Here is a 13,054-nt window from a genome sequence, read left to right as displayed (position 1 = left end):
ATAACTTGCATTAAGCCTCTAAAAATACGAGCACTATTTTTCTCCACTGGCGGACTGTTATGACGTATTTCTCTTTAATCCTTAATGCTTAATACATTCTTACTCATAAAGAAACTTTAAGTCACGCTATTTGATCAATAATCCCCCCATCTATTAGATCTGACAAATAAGAAAAGTTTGCCTCACAAAGCTTCCTGCTACTAGAAACACTCAAAGAGAGTTTGCTTACTTACACAGTGGAGTAATACATATTGTTAATAAAGCTAGATGGAAATAGGAAGAGCTGAGCTCTACAATGTAAGTCTAACGCTAAGAATCTTCAGATAACCAAAGATCTAATTACAGTTCTCCCAAAAAAGCCATTGTCTGGTTGTAATTAGAATAAAGTGGAAATTCTGGAATTTAGTTTTCCAAAGAACCAGATATGGAAACTTGAAACTATCCGTTAACTTTTTAGTATCTGTTTTCACGTTTATAAAATTTAAAGTTTATAGAACTGTGAGGAAATGCCAAACTGTTTATAATATGTAAAGAATGTTAAATAGAAGAACAATTTTATTTTTTAAGAATTGTAGAAATTTAGAAGCACATAAATATTCAACAAAAGATGTGGCCAAATTCCTGACAAGCAAACTCTGGTGTGTTTTCCCATCAACCTAAATTAAACTGCAACAGTACCCCAAACAGCCTTATATGTCTGTGGATTTCTGCCAATATGCAGTTGGCTGTCTCTTCTGCAGCTGTCTATGATCCTCCGATGAGACAAGTGAATACTGTTGTCAAATTAGAAGTGTAGAAAATGGCATCATTAAAGCAGAATGAAAAAAATTACAACAGCTCCACAAAAAAAAAAAAATCCTTAACTAATGAACATTGACAATAACCACTTCTAATTTTAAAGAAATATAAATTCAAAAAATTTTACAAATGAATATTTTATTTTATAGCATAATTTTGTTTTAGTTTTAAACATCAGCTTACAAGTGTTAGGCATTTTATTCAAGAAACATTCTGAAAATCAATACTAGTAAAAGACTCCTGCAAGTGAATTCAGAAAGTCAAGAATTTCAGCTTTTGTTCTTTCATTAAGGGTCTGCAGCTGACAATCTTTTTGGATTTGGGGATTTTTATAGGGAAATTAAGAATAGACTGTATCTAATGTTTTTCTAAAATTCTTTGATTCTCTGGTTTGTAACTATTTTATCTAGGGTGGGATACAAAAGTCTAATTTTTTTGGCACTGTAATGATTATAAATAGGAGTTTAATAATTATTTTCATTTATAGGAAATTATTTGAGCTTATTAATTTGAACATCTTGATAAAAAAAGACAAGTCAAATGTTTTAGAAAAATGGATTAGGAACTGAGGAAGTGAAAAATTTGAGTATTAACTGCAGGTATCAGTGCAATGCAGTTATGATTTACTTCAGTGCTAGGGGCATAGGAACAAATGAAGCATTCTTGTGTTTCTCAGAAGTGTACCTGAGCTGTATTCTCACCTTAGATATTTAAATGGAGACTTGGCATCACCAGCAACTGCTAATGGCAAAAACATGAGAACTGGCATCAACAATTTAGCAGGTAGACACTACTACAATGGCATATAATTGGCACTTAGAATACATACAGACACATGAAATGTGTTACAAAAAAACTGTTAGGTTGTCTCTCACACCTTAGACTAACTCAAACTAAAGGTTATGTTTAAAGAAAGGATGAAGGAGCAGAGTGGCAGGTGGTCAGAGCAGGCAGCAGAAGTAGTTTGCTTTTTATTTGGGGTGATGCATAAACAAGCATCAGATTGGAATCTGAGCCTGCGGTGCAGGTGCTAATTATTCTTTCAGTGGCACCAATGGAGGTCAGGGAATGGCGCCTGATTTATAGCCTATCTTGGCTGGTACTGACCAGGCATAAGTAATTCCAGATGCCAAATGCAACAAGGGCACTGGAGGGGCTCAACAATAAATAGCTGCGATAAATTTTTAGATGAAAATTGTTGCACCTCTGTCCTATTACTCTTTTTGCTAAGTAAGGATTATTCTGAGTTATAGAATGTGGATTTGTGCTGACATTGACTTTAAAACTTACACTGGATTTCAGTATTGCTTGGCCTAATGTATTTACTCTTTTTAAACATACTCCACCCAGTATCTTACAGTCAGTCTAGACAACTTAGAGACAAGCATCTCTAACAATAAAGTAAAGAGCTTCTAAGAAATTAAGTAGCCATCATTCACGTTCTATGAAAATTAAAATTAAAAGCAAAGCCAAAGACAAATTTAAGGATTTACATCTATATTATTTGTCAAGTTTGTGCTTGTAAAGGAAGACTTAAAAACATTTCATTAACATAATGAGAACAGATTTCATGTATTTCACATGTACAATTCCGATAACCATACTTCCCTCTCTCCCTCCTTCAATGCCTGCCTTCCTTCTTTTCTTTTTTCTTCAAGTTTTACAAAAACATGATTTCAATCCACTCCATAATAATAGGCTTAGTACACCACTATCCGTAATATTCAACAGACAGAAAGCAAATAGAGCACAGTTCCACAGGAGGACAAACGAGAGCCAAAAAACACAATCAATTCACAAGATGTCCATTTTATCCCTACACATTTTTGTATTATTTATTAATTACCATGTATCAAAAAACCATGATATTCCTGAATTAATTTTGAGACTGGCATATTTCACTAAATATAATGGTTTCCAGTAGCATCCATTTGGCTGCAAAAGGTAACATTTCTTTTTTTATGGCTGAGTAGTATTCCATAGTGTAGAATTATAACATTTTTAATTCAACAGTGAATTCTCTATGCAGTCAGAATGAGCTATTTTCCAAACTTGCATCCTCAAGATCAAGTATATTTATTTTATTTTACATTTTTTGTTTATTAATTGTGAGACTAGGTCCAAAAATCTCTGCCAAATAATCCATTTCTTTTGTAAGTGTTGAATGAATTAATGAATACATTGATTATTTGATTGGTAAGGAAGGGTCAGATAGCATTTCCAAGTTTGTAAGCTGAAAATGGTAGCACAGCAACAGAAGTTATAATTAGTAGTTTTGAAGCCAGAAAATGAGTAGCAAAGGGCTCTCAAACTTTTGTATTCATCAGAATCGTGGAAGCCATTTTGGAAAAGTACTGATACCTGAGGCTTCCTCTGGTATGGTGGTACTCAAGAGTGGTTACTGGAAGTTTTTGTTACTGGAGTTTTTGTTAGAAATGCAAATACTTACATCTCTTTACAGACCTACCATATCAGAAACTTCAGGGGTAAGTTCAAGACACTTTTTTTTTTTAAAGATTTTATTTATTTTATTTGAGAGGTAGAGTTACAGACAGTGAGACGGTTCACTCCCCAAATGGCTGCAATGGCTGGAGCTGCGCCGATCTAAAGCCAGTAACCAGGCATTTCTTTCCCGTTCCCACGCGGGTGCAGGTGCCCAAGTACCTGGGCCATCTTCTACTGCTTTCCCAAGCCACAGCAGAGAGCTGGATTGGCAGAGGCGCAGCCGGGACTAGAACCAGCACCCATATGGGATGCCTGCACTGCAGGCAGAGGATTAAGCTACTGCGCCTACTGCCGGCCCTGATACTTTTGTTTTTAAATTGAGTTCTTCAGATGATTCTGATGCTTGATAAAATAGGAAAATAGTTGTAAAATTCTGAATCAATTGATCTGTGGTATAACATTCATATTTTCTGTAGACCTCTCCATATGATTTGAATATGTGGCTAGAGTTGTGAACAATAAGAATAGCAGTTGAGAAAAATGCACAAATTACAATACTTAAAGAAGTTTTGAAAAAACTGAATTAAAAGATAAATTCATATTGAGGCAAAAATTTGAAATTCATGCAGGTTTTTTCACAGCATATTTTATTTTCATTAAACTTATTGAGGATCCCTTTGTCTATGCGTATGTGTTTAAATTTATAAGGACAAGAAGGGCACAGTGAATGAAAATGAAAGTAGGTTTAAAGAATACGCTAGGGGGCTGGTGCTGTGGCGTATGGGTAAAACATCCCATGTGGGTGCTGGTTCAAGACTCGGCTGCTCCACTTCTCATCCAGCTCTCTGCTATAGCCTGGGAAAGCAGTAGAAGATGGTCCAAGTCCTTGGGCCCCGGCACCCATGTGGGAGACCCGGAGGAGGCTCCTGGGTCCTGACTTTGGTTTGGCACAGCTCCAGCCATTGTGGCCATCTGGAGAGTGAACCAGCAGATGGAAGACCTCTCTCACTCTCTACCTCTGCCTCTGCCTCTCTGTAACTCTGAATTTAAGGTTAAAAAATAAAATCTTAAAAAAAAATATACATACTAGGTTGCAAAATGTTGACTCATTTAAGTTTTTATTTGTTTTAACTTTGCTGATAAAAAGACACTCTACATAGTGTTTTTGGGGTTAATTTTTTTGTTGTTCCACAGAATTTAGAGCTTTTGGGGTTATTTTTTTGTTGTTGTTCCACAGAATTTAGAGCCTATTCTGGATGACATATTATCGGACTTTAAGAAATAGCTTAACAATTGGACCCTTCTTAAGAATCATCAACCCTACATGCATAGGTATAACTTTGCATCAAACTCAATCTTATGTAATTGTCATACAATCCTTTGAGGTTTAAGCATTATTACAGTCATTTTTACAGATATGTCAACTGAAACTTAGAGAGCTTAATTAACTGGCTCAGAGTCTGTACAACATGAGAGTGACAGAGCTGGGGCTGGAACTCAAGTCTCCTTCAGGTTACCATACCACTGTTTCTCACAAGCAAGAGAGCTGGGATATTAACCTCTTTAGAAATGAATAATTAAAGGGTTCTACAAGCTGTAATTAAAGTGCAGTGTGGGTATTTTGCTCCAGGTGTTTTATAATTGTTTACCTATTTCTTGTGCTGAGGAAACAGAAGGGAAGTAACATATTTTGCCTATTATTAGCTGAGCATTTAACATCTACTAATGCATATATATTTTAAAGATCCTGAGGGATAACAGTTGAAGGTGATAAGATTAGTCATCAAGCCCACAAACTAAATAGCAACAGATGCGAAAATCCAAATATAGCTTGTCTGATCACAAAGTCATTTGAGCACTTTTATTTACAGAATAATGACACTCCCTTCTATCAGATATGTGGCGTGAGAAATATTATCAGTTTTTGGACTGAAAGGAATGGCAAAGGATAATACAATGTGAGTTTGGAGGGAAAACTGCATGAACCACTTGAGAATTGTGAATGTCAATTACAAGTGCTCATTTAAACCTTTAAAAATGGCAGGAAGTTCAGTGCTGGCTCCGTGGAGCAGTAGGTTAATCCTCCCCCTGCAGTGCCAGCATCCCATATGGGTGCTGGTTCGAGTCCCAGCTGCTCCTCCTCCAATCTAGCTCTCTGCTGTGGCCTGGAAAAGCAGTAGAAGATGGCCCAAGTGCTTGGGCCCCTGCACCCACGTGGGAGACTGGGAAGAAGCTCCTGGCTTCAGATCGATGCAGTTCTGGCCACTGTGGCCATTTGGGGAGTGAACCAGAGGATACAAGGTGTTTCTCTCTTTCTCTCTCCCCATCCCCGACATCTTCAAATGAAATATAAATAAATAAATCAAAATTTTGAAAGACACTGAGATGTCAGTAAATGTCATAACCTAGAAAATATGAATAAATTCACGAAAGAAGTAACAATGATGTACAAGTCAGGGTGCACCAGACTGAGGATCTGTTTTCTACTTCATAGATGGCAACTTGTCACTCTGTGCTAACATAATGGGAAGTACAGGCAACCTCATTTACACCTCTTCTATAAGGGCATTAAATCTGTTTCTAAGCTCTCTTCCCTTGTGATCTCATCACATACCATAGGGCACATCTCTTAGGACTATCACATTGGGGATTAGATTGCAACACATAAAATGTTGTGGAAAAGAAACATTTAGAGCATATTAGACAGTCAATGTTTCTTTGCTTATTTTGTTTTATTTTCCTTTGTTTTCTTTCGGCATCACATATGGGAGACAGAGAAAATGGCCCAAGAAATAATTTTAAGAAGCATGCTAAAGATGTATTAACAGAAGGAAGCCACTCTACGGGGGTAACAGAAGGAGTTATGTGAGTGATGAGATGAACCAGAACAATCACAGATTGGAAAAATGCTGCATCTCTTTTATAAGGTTCAGTCCTTCAGATAAATCAATTACATTTTTACCATATTTATCTGTCATATGTACTTTTATTTTTTTAAGATTTCTTTAATTATTTGAAAGTCAGAGTTACCCAGAGAGAGAAGGAAAGGCAGAGAGAGAGAGAAAGGTCTTCCATCCACTGGTTCACTCCCCAATTGGCTGCAACGGTTGGAGCTGCACTGATTCCAAGCCAGGGGCCAGGAGCTTCTTCCGAGTCTTCCATGTGGGTGCAGGGGCCCAAGCACTTGAATCATCTTCTACTGCTTTCCCAGGCCATAGCAGAGAGCTGAATTGGAAGTGGAGCACCTGGGTCACGGACCAGCCCCTGTATGGGATGCCGGCACCGCAGGCAGCGGCTTTTCCCGCTATGCCACAGCACCAGCCCCTGTCATATGTACTTTTATTTTCATAATAATTTTATTTATTTAACATCATTTTATGTTTTAAAAATAAATTTTATATCATTGCTATGGATAAACTATATATAGTTTTATAATTCCCATTAAAATATGCAATGAGGTTGTCACAAGGAAGGCAATGAATGAAGAAAGGATTGCAAAAATTCCAGGCAAATGTTTTTCTGTATAGGGAAATGACACTCCAGTTACACAGGAGTTCCTCAAGCGGAAGGACCAACTCACTGGCCGCCAGGTCCCATTGCTTTCTGTGTCAGCTAATCTGGATGAAGGCCCCACCACACTTGAAAAAAGTCTCTCTGATATTTTCACAATGGAAACTCCCCTGCAGTTAATTTCTAAGTGCTGTGGGGACTCCGGCTTTCCATCTTTCCTACTGGTCACTTGGGCCTGTCAGTGGTTGCAATACCAAATATGTTGGAGTTTTTCCCTTAAAGGAAAAGCATACACATTCATTATACCTTAGGTTTCCCAAATGGACTTCAGGGATGTCTGAATCTCTTCTTAAAATAATTTTCATGTGCATCACAAAGTCACTCATAAATTAAAACAATGCCCCAAACTGGAAAGCTAGGGGTTGGCGTTGTGCAGGTTATGCTGCCCTTTGTGATGCCTGAGTCTTGTATCAGAGCTGATTTGAGCCCTGGCTGGTCCACTTACCGCTACATCCTTTAAGACAGCAGATGTTGGTTCTTGTGCTTGGGTCCCTACCAGTCATTTGTGAGACACAGATGGAACTTCAGGCGTCTGGCTCTGGTCTGGCCTTGTTGCAGGCATTTGAAGAATGAACCAGTGATGGGGTGATCTCTTTCTCTCTGTGTCTGTCTCTGCCTTTCAATCTATCTTTCAGGGTAGATGAAAATAAATAAAAATTATAAAAAATGGTAATGTACCTCAACATAAGAAAATTGGTGCTAGGCTGCTTAAGGAGAATTAGTGCTTTAATTAGGTAAGATTATTCCCTAAGAACTTCATATTTTATAGAAATATTTAGACAAAGATTATACTTTTGGGATAAGGAGTTTTAAATCAGTTTGTATGAGGCCAGTGCTGTAGCACATGGGTTAAGCTGCCAGTTGTGACATGGTATAGTATAACAGAATGTTACTGCTTGAGTCCTGGCTGCTCTGCTTCCACTCCAGCAGAAGATGATCCGAGGGGTTGGCCCCTCACAAGCGCAAGCCAAGTGAGAAACCAAGAGGAAATTCTGAGCTCCTGCCTTCTGCTTGTTCCAGCTCTGGCTGTTGCAGCCGTCTGAGGAGTGAACTAGTAGATGGTTCTTTATGTCATGCTTTCTTCCAAATTAATAAATGAATCTTAAGAAAATTTTTATGGTTTTCTCATTTATCCACAGATTATAAAAACAATTGAACTAATTTAAACTGTTTTAAACAAAATATAGTGTCTTAAGAATTTAAATAAAACCTCCAGGTATTGGTATTGGCATTGTTTTTAATTCTAAATATTACTTTAGTTACTTTCATTTGTCAGTCATAGACACCAGAAAATAGGCAAACATAGATGAAATTTGCTTTCCTTATTTATAACCAAAAGGCTTTATTAAGTATTGGGTAGCATTGACTGGAAATGAAGGCCTTATACAAGAAACAAAAAAAAATTATTAGTGTTTGAGTGGAGAAGGTTTTACGGCAATGGTGAATTTCTTCAAAATTCACAATTTTCCCCCCATAGGTTCGAGAAGAGGGACTGTTTTTGGATTATTTCATTCCAAAATAACTCATTTGAATGTTGAAAATGGCAGCATTTTTTAATCTCTATGGTTAGAATGTGAATTGATGTAGCAAAGCTGTGTATCATCATAAAGTAGGCTGATGTAAATTTTACCTTAAGTAAGCTTTTAGAAGAACACCTGTTTGTTAGAAAATGGAATCTTCATCTGTCTCTAGGTAGTACATCACATAGTAACCTTATGAAAACTAATTTTAGTTGATGTTGCCATAGTTCTCCTTTTCTCTAGTGTTATAAAATAAAGTATTCATTTTTCTATCTTCCTTGTTCCTGTTCAAAGTTTCTTCAAGGGCACTTTAAGTGCACCAAGAATTGGTATTGGAATACTGGCATTAGATCATTAGAATATTTTCATCTGAGAATCTCAACAGGGCATAGATATCATCAAGTGTCCTTGAATCAGTCATCTCATACAAATGAACAGAGATTAACGTTCCACTACTTCCCCGATTACTGTAGATAATCAAGAACTGATTGCAAGTTACAAGAACAGAAATTTAATTTTCTGTAGGATAGCTGCAAATAGCTTTTATTTTGATATTTCTTTGCTTAAAGAATATTGCTCATGCCCTTTCTATCATTTTTTCTCCATAATGCTTTAGTTCATTACTTCAATAGCAATTTTACCTTTGCCACCTCCACATGCCATTGTTACTGGCCCTAAATTCATGCAAGAAATAGAGGCAAATGATGCACTTCAGAAAAGTCAGTGAACTATAAATTGCTCCTATCATTTGAGGGAGACCTCTCTTGCTATGAAACTTACCTTTTTTCATTAAAAATCATTTGTAATATTCTTTAAAGAACTTTAAAAGCATTTAGTTGATAGTAGTTATGAGTTTGCTGTAATGTAAAGTTAGATAACTAATATTGCATTGATTTTTGTTGATGTTTTGACATGCATAAAACACTAAATGTTTGACTTTTAGAAGTTTATAATAAAATATCAAATTTATATGAACTAGGGTACTATGTTATATTAAATTGTAATTTCTAATATTGAAATTCATGGGAAGTAACAATGAAAAATGTTTATTAATCTGGACCTTAGCAATAGCCATCACTTTGATTTTTGTGCAGCCATTTTTTTTTCCTTTTGACCTATACCACAGGCAACTGCCAGAGGGAACATTATAGAACAACTTGGATTCTGACTTTACTGCTCAAAAGTCTAAGGGGCTTCATACTATGAAGATAAGGTGAAAATTTAGAGTAGTTTCCACAACTTTCAGGATGTCACTCTTTAATTTCTAAAACCTCCTCTCACTCTTCTCATTGTTCTTCTACCCTATCTATGCCTACACACAATCATAGGCCCATACTATTTCTCTAGATGTCCATATTTACCAGTGCATTCCATCTCATTTTATCTCTTACTCATAGTCAAATTATAACTGTCGCTGTTTGCAAATGTCTCTCTTCTTTGAATTGTATGCCTCTCCACTATTTGCTTTAATTTTGCCTCCTAATAAATTAGAAAGTGCTATGTTTGTCATAACGTTCTGGCTTAACATTTTCTCTTTTAAGGAAGAGCTATATCCATCTTACATTGAATCTTCCGTAGAATTTATCAGAGTACTACAAATATTACAGGTCTTGAACTAATGACCTTGACCCATGGGAAATTCGTATTCTTGTCAGTTTCTCTGATTTCAATCCTGTGCCCATCAAAATGGAACCTGCCCTTTCCTATAGGAATATTAGGCAGATCATGTTTTTTATTTGTGACACCAATTGCAATTTTCTGAAAATATCATTGCAAGAAATGTTTTATGCCTTTAGAATTAGAGTAGTCAGAATTAGGAGTCATTTCCTTAAGTAAAGCCTAATTTAAGAGAACATTTGGTACAATGTGTGATCACACAGATTTTGATTGTTTTGAAAGACAAATACTTCAGCAGAACTTCATTTGCTAATAATTAATAGACAACCTGATATATTATATGTGACAAAGACATATTTACTTAATCAATGGAATTTTTATATTTCATGCACTAAAGAAAGAATACCACATGACCTGTATCTCTGCTTGTTTATCTGCATGTGTGAGTATGTGTGACTCTCTGTGCATGTGTATCTCTGCTGATAAGAGTGTGAGGGTGTTTATTTCTGCAAATGTGAATATAGGTGTATGTGTGTGAGTATCTCTGCATATGTGTGTGTATGTAGCTCTGCCAAAGTGAGTGTGAGTATGTATATTTTTAAAATTTAATTATAGGTATATGTGTATGTGTATCTTCAATAGTGTGACTCTGCTGGGTTGTACATCTCATATTCTGGATTTCACTCTCCTTGGAATATCTATATCTATTTATGGTTCTCTATGTACATAAAACAAATGTCTGATCCATTTTACTTAGCTTCAGAATGAAAGGAATTGAGTTAAACAATCTCTAAATTGCTTTCTACCTCTGAAACCTGAGATTCCATCAGTTAGTTTGCCTTAATTTATTCTATTCCTTTCTAGTTCTCATTATTTTTAATCTACTTTTTCCTTTCCATAGGATGCTAAGTCACTGTCTTCCAAATACAATTCCATTACAAAATATAGACACTGGTATGTTAAATAAAGGTAATGATGTGTGAATAAGGCTGTATATTAATGGCTTCTTATTTCAAAGTTTGCATTGAATGTAGATTATTAACATATTGCTACTAACAACTCGAATGGAAGACAGCAGAAGCTGATGATAAAATGGTCTCATTAAAATGGGATTTGGCTTTACTCTGAATGTCAAGGGTATAGATTCAGGCTTAGAGTAAATCTGGGCCCTTTGGCAGTTGCAGTATCTATGACTTCTCATACGTCGGGTTCTTTCTTTTTTTTTTTTTTTTACCTTCTATGCTATTATTTATTTCCCCACAACTTTACATGGCCTAATTATGAGCTCCTAACGAAATGAATCATGACCATACTTTAATTAAAATTTTCAGTAAATTCAGGATGCTTCTAGAGAATAGTAATCATTCAAAAACAACATAAACAGTGTCAATTGGCTTTAAACTTTTCAATCCTTAAAACTTTTCTAATTAACAATTTCACTTAAAGTGAATCCATTTGCTAACACCTGAAATCAAGGAATCTTGTATAATATTGCTATTTATTCAGCTCCATTATTGGCTCTATTTTTTAGTAATAGGTCCGGGGACTCAGTCTTTCCATTTTTAAAAAGACTTCTTTATTTATTAGAATAGCGGAGTTATATATAGAAAGGGGAAAGACAAAGACAGATCTTCCAACCATTGGTTTAGTACTCAAACGGCCACAACAGTTGAGTCTGTGCCAGATTGAAGCCGGAAGCCAGGAGCAAAAAGCTTCATTCTGATCTCCCATATGGGTGACAGAGGTCCAAGCATTCGAGCCATATTCTGGTGCTTTTTCAGTCACATTAGCAAGGAACTGGATTAGAAGTGAAGCAGATGGAATCTGAACCAGTGTTCATAATTTGATGCTAGCATTGCAGTTGGTGGCTTAACCCACTCTGCCACAACATTGGCCCCCGTATTCTCTGATACATTGCCATTTGGCTTCTGGCAAGGAGTCCAAACAGTGGTACTGTATTATAAAACTTAAAAAATCTCTTGTCTTTAGATTCTCTAAAAGGACAGGACAATAGTATATAGAGATGTGTTTTGGCTTTCAGTGAAGTTAAATTATGTATAAACTCATCATAAGTAGAAAATATAAGTAGAAAGTGCACTTAATAAACCTAATGTACCAAACATCACAGCTTAGCAACATATTTCACTGTGGAGTGTTTGTTATCTACCCCTGTGATGGTGCCGCTGCCCAGCATTGAGAGAAGGTATCATGCAACATATCATTATCCCATGGGAAGATCAAAATTTGAAATTCAGTTTCTACTGAATTTGTATTACTTTGGCATTATTGTAAAGTCACTGGAGACATGGGAATCAAGATTGAGGCTGAGCTACATTAAACACAACATTCCCACAGAGAGAAAAGTATGAGCAGCTACTCACACACCAAGTCACTTTTGCAAAAGCTGTGGAACTCAGGTGAGAGATCACAGTGTCTCATTTTGGTGTAATAAACAAAGCTATATTAAAGAAAACTAGAATGGAAGATCTGCCCGTATCACCTCTCTTCTAGCTCTAGGGATCATGGCATGGAGAAACACTCTCTAGAGACAGTGAGAAGAAACTGCATTCCAGGGCCAAGTCCACCGTGAATGAATTCTGGAGTGGAGGCAGCGTTGTACAGTGGTTTAAGCAGCTACCTGTAGCACCAGAATCCCATAAGATCACTGATTTGGGTCTCAGCTGCTCCACTTCCTATCCAGCTCTCTGTTAATGTGTCTGGGAATGTAACAGAAGATGAGCCAAATACTTGGGCCTCTGTCACCTGTGTGGGAGACCAGGACGGAATTCCTGGTTCCTGAATTTGGCCTGGCCCAATTCTGGCTATGTTGCCATTTGGAGAGCAAATCAGTGGATGGATATATGGAAGATCTCTTTCTCTCTCTCTCTCTCTTTCTCTCTCTCTGCCACTCTCCATTACCACCCCATAATTCTGATTTTCTAAGAACTAAATCTTTAAGCAAAATTTAGTGTGATGAGCCCCCAGCTCCTGCCCCCAAACCCCTAACTGTGGAGTGAGTGTTTACAAACTGTACACACAGGTAGACTCTGCCACCCATTTCTCTATTATGGGCAGAAAGAGGGTAGAAGATGGAGCTTAGGATG

The sequence above is a fragment of the Oryctolagus cuniculus genome, chromosome 5, assembly GCF_964237555.1.
Source record: "Oryctolagus cuniculus chromosome 5, mOryCun1.1, whole genome shotgun sequence".
In the NCBI taxonomy this organism is placed as follows: Eukaryota; Metazoa; Chordata; class Mammalia; order Lagomorpha; family Leporidae; genus Oryctolagus; species Oryctolagus cuniculus.
The sequence above is the reverse complement of the archived record's forward strand: the minus strand, read 5'-3'. Positions refer to the sequence as shown.